The sequence below is a fragment of the Coregonus clupeaformis genome, chromosome 9, assembly GCF_020615455.1.
Source record: "Coregonus clupeaformis isolate EN_2021a chromosome 9, ASM2061545v1, whole genome shotgun sequence".
Lineage (NCBI taxonomy): Eukaryota > Metazoa > Chordata > Actinopteri > Salmoniformes > Salmonidae > Coregonus > Coregonus clupeaformis.
The window spans coordinates 56,656,587-56,675,868 of NC_059200.1; the positions used below are offsets into that span (position 1 = coordinate 56,656,587).

The 19,282-nt window shown below is 41.7% G+C and overlaps 1 protein-coding gene and 1 long non-coding RNA gene across 2 annotated transcripts in view; one reads left to right on the forward strand and one right to left on the reverse strand.

The window, feature by feature from the left end:
- Positions 1 to 19,052, reverse strand: LOC121574123. Its single transcript, XR_006002148.2, has 3 exons — positions 18,980 to 19,052; positions 524 to 598; positions 1 to 313 (listed from the first exon to the last, which is right to left on the reverse strand). It is a non-coding gene; the product is annotated as an uncharacterized LOC121574123 (long non-coding RNA).
- The window catches only part of LOC121574122 (transcription initiation factor TFIID subunit 6-like), a 15,401-nt gene continuing 14,512 nt past the window's right edge, over positions 18,394 to 19,282 (forward strand). Inside the window, exon 1 of the mRNA XM_041886731.2 lies at positions 18,394 to 18,587. The gene's annotated coding sequence lies outside the window, so the exon portion shown is untranslated. The remainder of the gene's footprint in view (positions 18,588 to 19,282) is intronic.

Below are 19,282 nucleotides of genomic sequence, written 5' to 3' on the forward strand. Positions count from 1 at the left end.
TCTGTACTTCAATGCACATCTGGTGTGCATTATAAAAACAGGCAGAAAGAGGAGGTGGAGAGAGAGGTGTGAGAGCGTGTAAAAGACAGAAAGGGAAAGAGGTAAGAACAGAGGAGCAGGGAAGACAGCATATGATTAATGAATCACAGTGCTACCCTAATATTCTCTCAGTTCATCACAATTACATAATAGTGTCTCTAGCGGTGTCTCCTAACAGCCTTGGGTCCCAGTTGGCCCGAAGGTTATCTTAAGTGTGGGTGAGATCGTGATGACGGGACTTGGGGTTGGCACCCTCTCTCACATCAAAACATACCTGCAGACAAGAGACGGATGGAGAGAGAGCGCATGATTAAGCCTTGTTTTTTTTTATTCTAACACTGTCAGTTTTCATAATCATCAGGAGGTGAAATGCAAAACTGACCGTCTATCATTAACTCTGGGACTACTACATCTCTATCTGAATTTCAATGTAAAGCATCTCTTTAATAATACTTCCTGTTGACCCGACCAAGTGACCTCTCACCTCTGATCATGCTTTTCCCTCTATGTGTCAGCCAGTTCAGATGTGGGAGGGGTTCACCGACACAGCTGATATAACCTAGAGGATTTAGGGAGAAGGGGGTAAAGGGATGAAGTGAAGGAGAGAGACTGTTACTGAGAAAACAAGGTAGTTAAAGAGACAATGTTCAACAGGAATCTGTGTGTGTGGTCTCACCTGGTGTCCTCACTTAGAGGCTGCAGAATACTTTATACTGAAAAACATGCAGACACATGAGGACAAACAATATAGCGTAGTTACAGTTGAAGTCGGAAGTCTACATACACCTCAGCCAAATACATTTAAACTCAGTTTTTCACAAATGTAATCCTAGTAAAAATTCCCTGTCTTAGGTCAGTTAGGATCACCACTTTATTTTAAGAATGTGAAATGTCAGAATAATAGGAGAGAGAATTATTTATTTCAGCTTGTATTTCTTTCATCACATTCCCAGTGGGTCAGAAGTTTACATACACTCAATTAGTCTTTGGTGGCATTGCCTTTAAATTGTTTAACTTGGGTCAAACATTTCAGGTAGCCTTCCACAAGCTTCCCACAATAAGTTGGGTGAATATTGGCCCATTCCTCCTGACAGAGCTGTTTTAACTGAGTCAGGTTTGAAGGCCTCCTTGCTCGCAACACGCTTTTTCAGTTCTGCCCACACATTTTCTATAGGATTGAGGTCAGGGCTTTGTGATGGCCACTCCAATACCTTGACTTTGTTGTCCTTAAGCCATTTTGCCACAAATTTGGAAGTATGCTTGGGGTCATTGTCCATTTGGAAGACCCATTTGCGACCAAGCTTTAATTTCCTGACTGATGTCTTGAGATATTGCTTCAATATATCCACATAATTTTCCTTCCTCATGATGCCATCTATTTTGTGAAGTGCACTAGTACCTCCTGCAACAAAGCACCCCCACAGCATGATGCTGCCACCCCGTGCTTCACCTTTGTGATGGTGTTCTTCGGCTTGCATGCACCCCCTTTTTCCTCCAAACATAACGATGGTCATTATGGCCAAACAGTTCTATTTTTGTTTCATCAGACCAGAGGACATTTCTCCAAAAAGTACGATCTTTGTCCCCATGTGCAGTTGCAAACCGTAGTCTGGCTTTTTTATGGCGGTTTTGGAGCAGTGGCTTCTTCCCTGCTGAGCGGCCTTTCAGGTTATGTCGATATAGGACTCGTTTTACTGTGGATATAGATACTTTTGTACCTGTTTCTTCCAGCATCTTCACAAGGTCCTTTGCTGTTGTTCTGGGATTGATTTGCACTTTTCGAACCAAGGTACGTTAACCTCTAGGAGACAGAACGCGTCTCCTTCCTGAGCGGTATGACGGCTGCGTGGTGTCATGGTGTTTATACTTGCGTACTATTGTTTGTACAGATGAACGTGGTACCTTCAGGCGTTTGAAAATTGCTCCCAAGGATGAACCAGACTTGTGGAGGTCTACAATTCTTTTTCTGAGGTCTTGGCTGATTTCTTTTGATTTTCCCATGATGTCAAGCAAAGAGGCACTGAGTTTGAAGGTAGGCCTTGAAAAACATCCACAGGTACACCTACAATTGACTCAAATAATGTCAATTAGCCTATCAGAAGCTTCTAAAGCCATGACATCATTTTCTGGAATTTTCCAAGCTGTTTAAAGGCACAGTCGACTTAGTATATGTAAACTTCTGACCCACTGGAATTGTGATACAGTGAATTATAAGTGAAATAATTTGTTTGTAAACAATTGTTGGAAAAATTACTTGTGTCATGCACAAAGTAGATGTCGTAACCGACTTGCCAAAACTATAGTTTGTTAACAAGAAATTTGTGAAGTGGTTGAAAAACGACTTTTAATGACTCCAACCTAAGTGTATGTAAACTTCCGACTTCAACTGTATTTGGGCAGCAATTTCTGAGGCTGGTAACTAATGAACTTATCCTCTGCAGCAGAGGTAACTCTGGGTCTTTCATTCCTGTGGCGGTCCTCATGAGAGCCAGTTTCATCATAGCGCTTGATGGTTTTTGCGACTGCACTTGAAGAAACTTTCAAAGTTCTTGACATTTTCCGTATTGTCTGACCTTCATGTCTTAAAGTAATGATGGACTGTCGTTTCTCTTTGCTTATTTGAGCTGTTCTTGCCATAATATGGACTTGTTCTTTTACCAAATAGGGCTATCTTCTGTATAACCCCCCTACCTTGTCACAACACAACTGATTGGCTCAAACGCATTAAGAAGGAAAGACATTCCACAAATTAACTTTAAGAAGGCACACCTGTTAATTGAAATGCATTCCAGGTGACTACCTCATGAAGCTGGTTGAGAGAATGCCAAGAGTGTGTAAAGCTGTCAAGGCAAAGGGTGGCTATTTGAAGAATCTCAAAAATAAAATATATTTTGATTTGTTTAACACTTTTCTGGTTACTACGTGACTCCATGTGTGTTATTTCATAGTTTTGATGTCTTCACAATTATTCTACAATGTAGAAAATAGTGAAAATAAAGAAAAACCCTTGAATGATTAGGTGTTCTAAAACTTTTCACCGGTAGTGTGTGTGTATATACAGTGAGGGAAAAAAGTATTTGATCCCCTGCTGATTTTGTATGTTTGCCCACTGACAAAGATATGATCAGTCTATCATTTTAATGGTAGGTTTATTTGAACAGTGAGAGACAGAATAACAACAACAAAAATCCAGAAAGACGCAAAAATGTTCTACATTGATTTGCATTTTAATGAGGGAAATAAGTATTTGACCCCCTCTCAATCAGAAAGATTTCTGGCTCCTAGGTGTCTTTTATACAGGTAACGAGCTGAGATTAGGAGCACACTCTTAAAGGGAGTCTAAAAATATGTTTTCACTTTGTCATTATGGGGTATTGTGTGTAGATGGGTGAGATTATTATTTTTTTAATCCATTTTGAATTCAGGCTTTAAAACAACAAAATGTGGAATAAGTCAAGGGGTATTAATACTTTTTGAAGGCACTAAATGTAACAACAAAACATTATTTATAAAAGGCAATCTAATAGGTTTTTTGAACACTATAAATTGTTTGCGAGCATGATAGCTGTACTTTTAGTTTATGGTTGATGCCGCTGGTTTGCCATTAGCCAATCAGTGTTTCTCTATGAGTTCAACGCATGTGAATGCATCCAACTCGTATTTACTATTCACAAATGGAAATTGCCACCTTCCCAATTGGTTAGGAAGGCAGCATTATTGCAGTCACGTTGGCGCTTGGATAAGTGTTCTCAGGAACCACAACCATATGATCATGGCTTTTGCTCAACTCCTGTGTCCTGTCTTGCCTCCTTTAGAAAAAGGTAAAAGGTAATTGAGGAGAGGGGACGAGAAGGAACGTTGACGGAAATGCGCTTGTTTGAAATGAGACGGTCCTTCTCTATTCGCGCGTCATCTGGCAAATGACGTTTACAGGGGTGGATCACAAAATAAATGTGTAAAGTGATAAAAACTAATTATGTTTATTTGGATCCCCATTAGCTTTTGCAGGAGCAGCAGCTATTCTTCCTGGGGTCCACAAAAAACATGACAAGTAACAAAACACTGGTACACTGATAGACAAGGACAGTCACACAAACGTAAAATACAACGATATACAAACAATAAAAAAAGAATACAAACAATATAACTAAAATAATGTGTGTATTAGTGTGTCTGTGTGTGCATGTGTTTTTGTGTGTGTCCCCTCACAGTCCCCGCCATTCCATGAGATGTTGTTTAATATTTTTTAAAGGTAATTTTGATGTGTGCTTGAGTAATTGGAGATGGAAGGGAGATCCATGCAATCATGGGTCTGTATAATACTGTGCGTTTCCGTTAATTTAGTTTTGGACTTAGGGACTGTGAAAAGACCCCTGGTGGCATGTCTTGTGGGGTGTGTATGGGTTTCTGAGCTTAATGTTATTTGATTATGCAGACAATCTGACATTTTCATTAAAGCAATACTCATAAAAACTAGATGAGAAGCAGTTCAACTCTCATCAACCCTCAACCCGGAAAGACTGGCATGCATGTTGTTGATGTTAGTTCTTTATGTGCAGTTAAGGGCAAGGCGTGCTGCTCTGTTTTTAGCCAGCTGCAGCTTTGCTAGGTCTTTCTTTGCTGCAATTGACCATATTAATGAACAGTAAACAAGATGGGACAACACCAGAGCAGAGTACAGTTGATATATTTTTATAACAGACATACCCCACCTCATCTTCACAACAACTTTGTCAATATGACTTGCGCATGATAATTGACCATCCAATGTTACACCTAGGAGATTAGCTTCCTCAACTTGCTCAATGGTCACACCCTTTATACACAACTCCAGTTGAGGTCTTAGATAATGTTTTTAACCAAATACAATGCTTTTAGTTTTAGATGTATTTAACACCAGTTTATTATTAATCACCCATTCTGATACTGACTGTAACTCCTTATTTAGAATTTCAGTGAGCTCACTGGCTTTGGTGCTGACATGAGGAGTGTGGAATCATACGCATACATAGTCATTCTAGCTTTGTGTAAGACCAGAAACAAACCGGATGGACATCATGAAAATGATCAGAGAGGTTGAGAGTAGAAGAAGTTCAGGAGAAAGAACAAACAAAATGTAATTACTGTAAAATTGACTGTGTCCATAAAATGTAGATAGTGGGTATGGTCTGGAAGTAGAGGCCTAGGCGTTGTTGTTCACTAGTTTACTCCAAGTGGGGAAAGGGTGGCGGGGTTGGAAAGTAATAAAGGGGAATATATATATTTTTTTAAAGGATATGTATGTATGTATGTATATGTTGTATGTGTGTATATATGTGTGTATATATGTATGTATTGTCACGATCGTCTTGAGAAGAAGCGGGCCAAGGCGCAGCGTGATATGCGTACATAATATTTATTGAATGTACAACACAACGAACAAAACAACAAACGATATGAAACGTGAAGTCCTACGGTACACAAACCAAACGGAACAAGATACCACACCAAAACAATGCCAAACGGCTACCTAAGTATGGCTCCCAATCAGAGACAACGAGCTACAGCCGTCTCTGATTGGGAACCACCCTGGCCAACATAGAAATACCAAACTAGAACACAAAACAATGAAAACTCACACCCTGGCTCAACATACAAGAGTCCCCAGAGCCAGGGCGTGACAGTACCCCCCCCCCCCCAAAGGCGCGGACTCCGACCGCGCCAACCAAACACAACAGGGGAGGGGCCGGGTGGGCACTCCGCCTCGGCGGCGGATCCGGCTCCGGGCATGACCCCCACTCCCTCTCTAACCCCCCAAAGCGCCCCTGGTGCGGTCTGGCCCTGCTGGCCGGAGCTGGACTGAACACTGGTGGAGTGGATTGCTCTAGCTCCGGAGTGGAGCAGCTGACCAGTGCCGGACCAGGCACCGGTGGAACAGGCACCGTCTGTGCCGGACTGACGACACGCACCACAGGCTGGGTGCGGGGAGCAGGGACGGGCCGGACCGGGCTGACGACGCGCACCATTGGCTTGGTGCGGGGAGCAGGGACGGGCCGAACCGGGCTGACGAAGCGCACCACTGGCTTGGTGCGGGGAGCAGGAACAGGCCGGACCGGGCTGACGACGCGCACCGGTGCGGGGAGCAGGGACGGGCCGAACCGGGCTGACGAAGCGCACCACTGGCTTGGTGCGGGGAGCAGGAACAGGCCGGACCGGGCTGACGACGCGCACCACAGGCTTGGTGCGGGGAGCAGGGACGGGCCAAACAGGGCTGACGAAGCGCACCACTGGCTTGGTGCGGGGAGCAGGAACGGACCAAAACAGGCTGACGACGCGCACCACTGGCTTGGTGCGGGAAGCAGGAACGGGCCGGACCGGGCTGGCGACGCGCACGACTGGCTTGGTGCGAGGGGCAGGAACAGGCCGGACCGGGCTGGCGACGCGCACCACAGGCTTAGTGCGAGGGGCAGGAACATGCCGGACCGGGCTGGCGACGCGCACCACAGGCTCAGTGCGAGGGACAGGAACAAGCCGGACCGTACTGGGGACACACACCACTGGCCCTACGCGGGGATCAGGAACGGGCCGGACCGGACTGGCAACACACCCCAGTACCTCTCGCCGTGCCTCTACATTCTCCTTCCCCCTGGTGACCAGTGACTCCCGTAACCTGGCGGCCTCCTTTGCCAACCCGCTGAACCACTCTATCCCGGCCTCCTGCTGCCCCGTCGTCCACGGCGTGAGCCCCCCCCTAAAAATGTTCTGGCCGTCTCTCCTCCCCGTGGGCCAGGCCTCCATGGCTCTCGCCAGACTCTCGCTCCTCTGCTCCCAAGTCCAGCCTCTCTCCTCCTCACGCTGCTTGACCCAGTCGAGGTGGTATCTTCTGTCACGATCGCTGAAGGAAGAAGCGGGCCAAGGCGCAGCGTGATATGCGTACATAATATTTATTGAATGTACAACACAACGAACAAAACAACAAACGATACGAAACGTGAAGTCCTACGGTACACAAACCAAACGGAACAAGATACCACACCAAAACAATGCCAAACGGCTACCTAAGTATGGCTCCCAATCAGAGACAACGAGCTACAGCTGTCTCTGATTGGGAACCACCCTGGCCAACATAGAAATACCAAACTAGAACACAAAACAATGAAAACTCACACCCTGGCTCAACATACAAGAGTCCCCAGAGCCAGGGCGTGACATGTATATACAGTGGGGAAAAAAAGTATTTAGTCAGCCACCAATTGTGCAAGTTCTCCCACTTAAAAAGATGAGAGAGGCCTGTAATTTTCATCATAGGTACACGTCAACTATGACAGACAAATTGAGGAAAAAAAATCCAGAAAATCCCATTGTAGGATTTTTAATGAATTTATTTGCAAATTATGGTGGAAAATAAGTATTTGGTCACCTACAAACAAGCAAGATTTCTGGCTCTCACAGACCTGTAACTTCTTCTTTCAGAGGCTCCTCTGTCCTCCACTCGTTACCTGTATTAATGGCACCTGTTTGAACTTGTTATCAGTATACAATACACCTGTCCACAACCTCAAACAGTCACACTCCAAACTTCACAATGGCCAAGACCAAAGAGCTGTCAAAGGACACCAAAAACAAAATTGTAGACCTGCACCAGGCTGGGAAGACTGAATCTGCAATAGGTAAGCAGCTTGGTTTGAAGAAATCAACTGTGGGAGCAATTATTAGGAAATGGAAGACATACAAGACCACTGATAATCTCCCTCGATCTGGGGCTCCACGCAAGATCTCACCCCGTGGGGTCAAAATGATCACAAGAACGGTGAGCAAAAATCCCAGAACCACACAGGGGGACCTAGTGAATGACCTGCAGAGAGCTGGGACCAAAGTAACAAAGCCAACCATCAGTAACACACTACGCCGCCAGGGACTCAAATCCTGCAGTGCGAGACGTGTCCCCCTGCTTAAGCCAGTACATGTCCAGGCCCGTCTGAAGTGCATTTGGATGATCCAGAAAAGGATTGGGAGAATGTCATATGGTCAGATGAAACCAAAATATAACTTTTTGGTAAAAACTCAACTCGTCATGTTTGGAGGACAAAGAATGCTGAGTTGCATCCAAAGAACACCATACCTACTGTGAAGCATGGGGTTGGAAACATCATGCTTTGGGGCTGTTTTTCTGCAAAGGGACCAGGACGACTGATCCGTGTAAAGGAAATAATGAATGGGGCCATGTATCGTGAGATTTTGAGTGAAACCCTCCTTCCATCAGCAAGGGCATTGAAGATGAAACGTGGCTGGGTCTTTCAGCATGACAATGATCCCAAACACACCGCCCGGGCAACGAAGGAGTGGCTTCGTAAGAAGCATTTCAAGGTCCTGGAGTGGCCTAGCCAGTCTCCAGATCTCAACCCCATAGAAAATCTTTGGAGGGAGTTGAAAGTCTGTGTTGCCCAGCGACAGCCCCAAAACATCACTGCTCTAGAGGAGATCTGCATGGAGGAATGGGACAAAATACCAGCAACAGTGTGTGAAAACCTTGTGAAGACTTACAGAAAACGTTTGACCTGTGTCATTGCCAACAAAGGGTATATAACAAAGTATTGAGAAACTTTTGTTATTGACCAAATACTTATTTTCCACCATCATATGCCAATAAATTCATAAAAAATCCTACAATGTGATTTTCTGGATTTTTTTTTCTCATTTTGTCTGTCATAATTGACGTGTACCTATGATGAGAATTACAGGCCTCTCTCATCTTTTTAAGTGGGAGAACTTGCACAATTGGTGGCTGACTAAATACTTTTTTTCCCCACTGTATATATATATAAAACATGGGGGATTGGAAGTGATGCAGACAATTACATTGATGGAAGTTACAATCTATCTGCAATATTAAGCTGATCTACCCCCAATGATTTAAAATAAAAAAAATATTTAAAAAACAGAGCCAAATCATTTGTAAAAATAGGGAAGAGTAACGGCCCAAGGCAACTGCCCTGAGGGACATCGCACTGTACATATCTGATGTTAGAGAAGCTTACATTGAAGAACACTCTCTGGTTTCTATTGGATAAATAACTCTCCAACCATGTGATGGCAGGTGATGTAAAGCCATAGCAAGTGAGTTTCTTCAATAACAATATATGATCAATAACATCAAAGGCTGCACTGAAATCTAACAATAGAGCTACAACTATCATAGTATTATCAATTTATTTTAACTAGTCATCTGTCATCTGAGTCAGTGCAGTACACGTTGAGTGCCCTTCTCTACATGCATGCTGAAAGTCGGTAGTTATCTTGTTCTCTGAAAAATAGCATTGTATTTGGTCAAACACAATTCTCTCAATCAGTTTACTAAGAGCAGGCAGCAAACTGATTGGGCAGCTGTTAGAGCCAGCAAAGGGTGCTTTACTATTTTTAGGCAGTGGAATTAATTTAGTTTCCTTCCACGCCTGTGGACACACACACTCCTTTAGGCTTTGGTTAAAGATATAGTGGTCCTCTGTAGCTCAGCTGGTAGAGCACGGTGCTTGTAACGCCAAGGTAGTGGGTTCGATCCCCGGGACCACCCATACACAAAAAAAAAAAATTATGCACGCATGACTGTAAGTCGCTTTGGATAAAAGCGTCTGCTAAATGGCATATTATATTATATAGCAAATAGGGGTGGCAATTCAGTCTGCTACCATTCTCAATAGTTTCCCATCAAAGTTGTCTATACCTGGTGGCTTATAATTATTGATGGATAACAATAGTTCTTCCACCTCTCCCACACTAACTTGGCCAAATTCAAAACAGCAATCCTTCTCTTTCATTATTAGATCTTCTATACAAAAATATGATGGTTTACTGTTCAATGTTGTCATTTCACTTCTGAGTTTTTCCACTTTACTAGTGAAATAGTCATTGACATGATTGTTATAAATGACCCATCAACTTCAATGAACGATGGAGATGCCCATTAAATCATTTAAGGTACTCCAAAGTATTTTACCATTGTGTTTTATGTCATTTATCTTGGTTTGGCAATATAGTTTCCTTTGTTTTTGTTAAGTTTATTCCCAAAATGTCTCAATTTACAATATGTCAACCAATCAGCTGAGCAGCCTGACTTGTTTGCCACCTCTTTTGCATAATTTATTTGAACCATACAAAATTAATCATCAATCCAGAGGGTAAGAGCTCTCACAGTTAATTTCTTAACAGGTGCATGCTTGTCAACAATTAGCATGAATAATTTTACAAATACTTCCAGTTCTGCTTCCTCATACACATCAGACCAACATACATTGTTTACATCTTCAACAAAACAGTCCTGAGAAATATTTTGCATGATCTCTTATAAATTACTTTAGGCCCAACCATTGGCACTTTGGTTTTCCTTGTTATTGCCAAAATGTTATACCGATGGTCCCTAACTAGCCTCATAGTGATATCCAAAGTCAACCGAAATTTACCACAGACATTATGATCGGGTCGCATGCAGCTGCACTCAAAATTAATGACTACTTTTGTGCTGCCAGCTGTGGACATGTGGGCAGGATTGAAACAAACCCAACCTTAATTTACATTGTGAGGTAGTCATGACCACAAGTCTCACAAAACTCAGTTTTGACTTTGTAGTCAATTTTGACAGTAGAATAAATGTTTCTGACTCATATCAATGCCACATTGGCTGTTTTCTAAATGAGAAGTTGGTTTTAAGGGGCAGTTGCTCTTTAAAGGTACTGTGTAACAGTGGAGGCTGCTGAGGGGAGGACGGCTCATAATAATAGCTGGAATGGAGTATAATGGATGGAATGGAGTGAATGGAATGGTATCAAACACATGAAAACCATGTTTTTGACACTGTGGAGGAAAAATATATAGTACATCTTGAAGTGTGAGGGAAATTCCCGTCTGACCAAAAGACGACGAGGACCTGCCCAGACCAGACCATTACTGTGAGCTGCCCAGGAGGAGACACATCATCCGGGAACAATTGAGGGAAACGGCAATAAAAAAACAATAAACATAAACATAAAAAGGTACCACTAGTCTTAAGAAGAAGGCTAGAGCTAGTCTTATAGAGAAGACTCGAGTGAGGGCAAGTAACGGTACAATGGGAAAGCCAAGCTGACAGTTGTCTGTAGGCATTTATAAGAGTGTCTACGTGGTCTGCAGCCACTACTAATAGCATGAGGTGTTATTGAGCACGTGGTGTTATTTTATATGTATAGCAAGTAGCGGCAAGAGAACCGTTGAAGATACAATTGGTGCATAGCAAGTAACGACAAGAGAATCGTTGAAGATACACAGAGAGTAATAAGGGAGATTACTTAGTGTGTTTGGGAATAGTACTAAGTGAATGTGGATGTGAGAGTTGTGTGAGTGTGGAAAGGATGTTAAGTTGATTGAAATTTGGATATTAAGCTGATTAAAATACGGATTTTAAGAGATTGAAATTTGGATAATAAGATGATTATTACTATTAAGTACTGAGTGAATGAGAGCTGTCAGGGGACTTTTCTGAAGTAAGTTTTGGTTGCACACATGTAAATTCTCTTGAAAATAAATGTACTGAAAAACCCAATGTAAACCTGGTATACAAAATGTTTGGAATGTTTGAAATGTCTTTAAATAATGAGTACAAGGAAAGAAAAAATAAAGAAACACTCACTTAATGGAGTTGAATGACCTCTGACCTCTGTTCTGACTTTCTGGTGAGGCCTGATCACCTTCACTAGAAAGGCTAGAGACATTGGGTGACATTTAAATGTAATATGTAAACACTGATAATTAGGAAGAAGTTTATAATTGATCAATAGTCCTATGTGTGATTCGGACTACGAGAAAGAGAGAGAGAGCGCGCCTCCTGATTGAGGGAAACCTGTCTCTAGTCTATTTTACTATTACCTTATGGTATACAATTATTTCCTTATGGAGTTATCAAGAGTTGCAATTCTAATTTGATCTGTTATTTTAATTTGTTTATTTTTTATTTAACTTGCAGTGTTGTTGTTGCTTTTTTTGGACGCATTAATCACGATGTGAGTCGTGTCCAAAGGGGGAATTACCAGTCCCCTGGGGCCCTTTGGTAAATATGCACATTTATTTTGTTCACAGGCCTGCCTATAAAAGGAAGAAATATATGTTGGTAATGGTTGACAGTTACTCCAAATGGATTGAAGTTTTCAACACCTTGAGTGATATACAGTGGGGGAAAAAAGTATTTAGTCAGCCACCAATTGTGCAAGTTCTCCCACATAAAAAGATGAGAGAGGCCTGTAATTTTCATCATAGGTACAAGTCAACTATGACAGACAAAATGAGAATTTTTTTTCCAGAAAATCACATTGTAGGATTTTTAATGAATTTATTTGCAAATTATGGTGGAAAATAAGTATTTGGTCACCTACAAACAAGCAAGATTTCTGGCTGTCACAGACCTGTAACTTCTTCTTTAAGAGGCTCCTCTGTCCTCCACTCGTTACCTGAATTAATGGCACCTGTTTGAACTTGTTATCAGTATAAAAGACACCTGTCCACAACCTCAAACAGTCACACTCCAAACTCCACTATGGCCAAGACCAAAGAGCTGTCAAAGGACACCAGAAACAAAATTGTAGACCTGCACCAGGCTGGGAAGACTGAATCTGCAATAGGTAAGCAGCTTGGTTTGAAGAAATCAACTGTGGGAGCAATTATTAGGAAATGGAAGACATACAAGACCACTGATAATCTCCCTCGATCTGGGGCTCCACGCAAGATCTCACCCCGTGGGGTCAAAATGATCACAAGAACGGTGAGCAAAAATCCCAGAACCACACGGGGGGACCTAGTGAATGACCTGCAGAGAGCTGGGACCAAAGTAACAAAGCCTACCATCAGTAACACACTACGCCGCCAGGGACTCAAATCCTGCAGTGCCAGACGTGTCCCCCTGCTTAAGCCAGTACATGTCCAGGCCCGTCTGAAGTTTGCTAGAGTGCATTTGGATGATCCAGAAGAGGATTGGGAGAATGTCATATGGTCAGATGAAACCAAAATAGAACTTTTTGGTAAAAACTAAACTCGTCGTGTTTGGAGGACAAAGAATGCTGAGTTGCATCCAAAGAACACCATACCTACTGTGAAGCATGGGGGTGGAAACATCATGCTTTGGGGCTGTTTTTCTGCAAAGGGACCAGGACGACTGATCCGTGTAAAGGAAAGAATGAATGGGGCCATGTATCGTGAGATTTTGAGTGAAAACCTCCTTCCATCAGCAAGGGCATTGAAGATGAAACGTGGCTGGGTCTTTCAGCATGACAATGATCCCAAACACACTGCCCGGGCAACGAAGGAGTGGCTTCGTAAGAAGCATTTCAAGGTCCTGGAGTGGCCTAGCCAGTCTCCAGATCTCAACCCCATAGAAAATCTTTGGAGGGAGTTGAAAGTCTGTGTTGCCCAGCGACAGCCCCAAAACATCACTGCTCTAGAAGAGATCTGCATGGAGGAATGGGCCAAAATACCAGCAACAGTGTGTGAAAACCTTGTGAAGACTTACAGAAAACGTTTGACCTGTGTCATTGCCAACAAAGGGTATATAACAAAGTATTGAGAAACTTTTGTTATTGACCAAATACTTATTTTCCACCATAATTTGCAAATAAATTCATAAAAAATCCTACAATGTGATTTTCTGGATTTTTTTCTCTCTAATTTTGTCTGTCATAGTTGACTTGTACCTATGATGAAAATTACAGGCCTCTCTCATCTTTTTAAGTGGGAGAACTTGCACAATTGGTGGCTGACTAAATAAATAAAAATCCCACTGTATGTCAATGTAAATGTACATTCTGCCAGTGTCAGTGTGTGCTAAGTTGAGGGTCTTAAATTCAAGTGATAGAACCAACGTGAAACACTAAGGACTGTCATTCTAAATTTGAGTTGGATAATTTATCAATATTTCTAATTATGATTTGGAAAGGCGTGGCTTCTAGAGACAGAGCGATGCCCCTAAAATTTGAGGAGAACCACTAGATTGTAGCTTGGGCTAGCCTTGCCCCAATCCCATTGTTATTAAGGTGTGTGTAAAACTGTTATAACATGTGTTCTCTCTCTTCCCTGTGAAAGTCAATATGGTTTCTAGGTGGTGTGGAACATGTGAGTGGTCATTGTTCCAGATGAGGGATTGTTGGAAACGTTTTTTGTAACTGACCAATTGACTTGAGCAAGTTTTTTGTATGTTTATAACTATATAAGTGGAGCAATTTATGTTATGGGTTAGATGGAATGATTTATGTGCAAATGTATTTGTGGCCGGACGCAAAGTACAAAGGGGGCCCGTCTCTGAGACAGAATGTTTCTATAAGGGTGAGATAAGTCCTGAGCCAAAGGGACCAACGCAGGCCTGGAGTGGCCCAGAAGTTAAGGTGGTGAACTTTACTATAGCATTGGCAGGAAAAATGCCTTTTAAGACTATGACCAACAATGTACTATGAATCGTAATGTATCAAATGCTTGCACTGTTGGGTTTGTGGTGACAGCTATGAGAACCGTTCCAAACAATGAGATTGATCTGAAGGCTCTGTTTAAGAGACTACAAACCTCCAGGAATGAGGAGAGATAAGAGGTCTCAAGCTGACATCACTCACACTCAGGCAGCTGCCTCCAGGTTCTTTGGTGTGTTTTTTCCTGGGTATGGAGTTGCATGTGCCCTAGACCAAATTCGGGAGATCTCTAGACACGTAGAGAAAATTGGCAATGCTACTCGAAATGCCCTGGAACAATTGAATGGGGAAATAAAATAATTGCGTAAATTGGCTCTGCAAAACAGAGAGGCTCTTGACTATCTTTTGACAGGTCAAGAGGGCACTCGTGCAATCATTGCAGATGAATGTTGTACTTTTGTCCCAGATCACTCTTCTAATATGACTGATCTCGCCGAATACATTGCCACTGTTGCTAAGAATAATTCCCCACAACCAGAGTGGACACTTGCAACTTGGTTGGAATCCCTGTTTGGAAGTTGGGGATCCCAAATTGCCAAATGGGCTGCAGCGTGTGTGTTTTTTCTTAGTTTGCCTAATTGTGTTATTAACATGCTGTGTATGTGTGTGTATTTTTGATGAATTCACTCCCGTTAATAGAAGTATAACCTTTATTATGATGATAGTTTTACCATACTAATTAGATCGTATAACCAAGACTGAAGAGTTTGAAAGTGTCTATCTCATAATATTTTTTTGGATTATTATCATAGAAGTGATAAAAGTAGGCAATGTGGAGGAAAAATGTATAGTACATCTTGTCTCATACAATCATTGGTTCCTGTAGGTAGAGATATGAGGGGGAGGCAGTCATGACCCCCTCCTCAGATCTTTTGGCAGAATGGCCAGAATATGTTCTATAAGTTAAGATAGGAGACGGTGACAGACACATGTAGGAACCAACCCTATTCAGACTCCTTTACTTTTTCCACAATCTGTTACGTTTACAGCCTTATTCTAAAATGTATTAAATTAAATCCTCAGCAATCTACACACAATACCTCATAATGACAAAGCAAAAACAGGTTTTGACATTTTAGAAAACTTATTTAAAATAATAAAAACAGAAATACCTTATTTACATAAGTATTCAGACCCTTCAAAGCCTCTCAATGGCCAATACATAGGATCAGCGATCCAGAATGTTTCTGTAAGGGTCAGAGCAAACTCGAAATTGAGCTCATCCTGTTTCCATTGATCATCCTTGAGATGTTTCAACAACTTGATTGGAGTCCACCTGTGGTAAATCAAGAAACATCTCAAGGATGATAAATGGAAACAGGATGCACCTGAGCTCTATTTCGAGTTTTATAGCAAAGGGTCTGACTACTTATGTAAATAAGGTATTTATATATTTTTTTGTAATACATTTGCAAACATTTCTAAAAACCTGTTTTCGCTTTGTTATTATGGGGTATTGTGTGTAGATTGATGATACACATTTTTTATTGAATCCTGTCACGTTCGTTGAGTACAGGATTGGACCAAGGTGCAGTGTGGAATGCATACATGTTTATTAACCAAGTTAACACACGACAAAACAACAAAAGCAAAGTAACGTGAAGCTCACAATGGCTACACACAAACAAGCCAAACAAGAGTCGAGATCCCACCACATAGGCAGGCAAAATGGCTACCTAAGGATGATCCCCAATCAGAGACAACGATCGACAGCTGCCTCTGATTGGGAACCACACCCGGCCAACATAGAAATCCACAACATAGATATACACATACATAGATATTCACACCCTGACCAACCCAACTAGCGAACTCTATGTCAGGGTGTGACAAATCCATTTTAGAATAAGGCTAACATAACAAAATGTTGAAAAATGGAAGGGGTCTGAATACTTTTCGAATGCCCTGTATATAAACCCATTGAGAGGCTTTGAAGCCACCAGTCGGCCATATTGGCACTCCCTAGTAGGAGCAGTCCTCCATAGGAATGAATGGAATTCTACAGTATTTCAATTAAATGTTTCAAGGACAAAATTACATGTATTTAAGTATGTTTTGTTGTTGAAATTTTACATTTTAATGTTTAGCTCACATAATATAATTAAAAAGTATGCATCAAGGTGTCTGTAATGGAATAAACATGTCAAAAACGAATGTAGACATGAATAAATGCATTTCTATAGCTTCCAAAATATTTGTTAAAATTGAGGAGTGCCAAGATGGCTGTGCGGTGGCGTCAATACAGCGCCCTCTGTCAGTCATCCAGGCTTTATACACATAATTGGCTGGCACCCAAGTACATCTAGCCTGTATACCCATCTGTCTTACCCGACCATCTCACATAGCAGGTCTTGTCTGCTACGTGAGCTAAATGATTACAGACTCATCAACACAGCACATGAGTCAGAGCATATACTGTAACTAATGTTTGGCTTCCTCCATCCACCGCAATGGACATTTATTTATTAATCACTGCTACAGTTATGGTGTATATAGTACTATTTCTATTTTTATTATTTGTATTATTTGTATTACCAATTTTGGAGCTCGGAGTCTAAGATTTTCACTGTACCATGCAATCACACCTGCAACCCTGTACATGTGACTATTAAACACTCAATCTGAATCTGAACTGATGATCAATGGGCCCCACCCCGGTCGGTAATTCAACCATGCTTACTAAAAGTTTAGATAGCTGGCCGCTAGAGTAATTTACCAATCTAAAAAACTTTGCTGACCTGGGCTAATTGAGTGACTGCTGATGCACAACCAAATTTCGAAATTGCACCTTGTGTATTCTATTATTCTAACTCTCAACAGTGGGTTGAGACCCCGACTGAGTTCCAAAAAAATGTATACATATATATTTTTTTGTGTGTGAAATTGATGGGTGGGCCTACAAAAAACATGACCCGCCAAACCGCGCTTCTTCACACCCACTCGCTTCACCCGGAAGCCAGCCGCACCAATGTGTCGGAGGAAACACCGTTCAACTGACGACCGAAATCAGCATGCAGGCGCCCGGCCGCCACAAGGAGTCGCTAGAGCGCGATGAGCCAAGTAAAGGATCGAACCCCAGGCTGTAGTGACGCCGCATCACTGCGATGCAGTGCCTTAGACCGCTGCGCCAATCGGGAGGCTTGTATTCTACCCCACCAAAGCTTGAATTCTAACCACGTTCATGTTCCAATTATGCCTGTAGCACCCCTTTTGTGGGGTGAAACACCCCATGTCCCTATCAATTAATAAAGACGACCTGTAACTCAACCAGTGGAGGCTGCTGAGGGGAGGACGGCTCATAATAATGGCTGGAATGGAGTAAATGGAATGTTATGTGTTTGATACCATTCCATTCACTCCATTCCAGCCATTTTACTCCATTCTAGCCATTATTATGAGCTGTCCTCCCCTCAGCAGCTGTACTGAACTCAACCAATGATTTAGCAGGAATGATGGATTGGTTATTCCTCAGAAGTTCCCAGATTGAAAAGAAGTGGATAGGTGTAAGAAATATTATGATAGCATTATCTGGCCCTACAGTGAGCTAAAATTGAAATTCCTTTCAGACCTGTGAATTAGGGTAGGAATGCATTGTAGGAAGTAGATTTAGGGCAAACAGCTAAGAATAAAAATAGAATCATCACTGACAGGCAGAACTAGCCGATTGGTGAAAACATCCAACTAATCCTTACAGATGTGTAGTATAAAATCTTTCTAAAATCGTTAAATAAAATAGTAAATTGTGAGAAAATTATTATTGGTACTACATTTTACAATAAGACCAACTTCATAAAAGTGTATACCACCATAGATATACATTTACCACGGTTCAAAATATAGGATGTCACTTCATTCAAATAACCATGTTTGAGGACCTTGAAAGGCAAAACAAAATGGCGGATTTTCTGAAAAAGGGTTCGGAGCTGCAAACCATAGCTAAATCAGTTAAAATAAATCTACAAATGAATATATACTGTAATTAGTTAGGTTGGCAAACGAACCACTGTCAAACATTTAAATAGTATTTGTTTGTTTTGAATTATTTTTTACTTTCTCCGGTTGCTGTTTAACGACCGTATTGGTAACTTTAAAAAGGTAAGAGCGCTATGCTAGGCTAATCAACTTGGCTCGCTAGCATTAGCTAACTATTAAATCAACAAAATGCACCGAATTGGCTGATTGCCAGCTGTATAAAAATAGTTTAAAATAACACATATTTCGCAGAATCTGCTGCATGTGTTGTTTTTGGTTCTGATATGTAATTGACTAGCAAGCTATCGGGTAAGATCTCAGACCGGGTAGGTAACTTTGGCTGGAACGGTCTAGCAGCTAGCAATGCTAACTAGCCTGCATGCCAGCAAGTTGTTATTACATTTCGATGACTACCGTTTGCTCTCTTTGAGTTTTAAAGAAGAAGCGTTACGTAGCTTTATTGGCTGTTGACACTATGCAATCAATCAATTGGCTAATTGTTTGGATTCAAATACCAGGCTTGATCTTCCTCTCATCTCATTGTATCTTATCTCCTGGACCGAAGGCTGGTTCAAAGATTAAGAAATGGCAGCAACTTTCCTCCACTACACACAAGGAGTTTTGAACTGATGAGAACAACCCTGCACTGTAAAAAAAAAAAGAAGCTATTTTTACAGTAACATACTGGCAGCCAGTTACCTGAAAGTTACTGTAAACATATAGTACAGTATGTTACCCTAAATTCCAAATAAACTTTGGTTTAACAGTACAGTAAATTCCAAAGAAACTTTGGTTTAACAGTACAGTACTGTTAAACC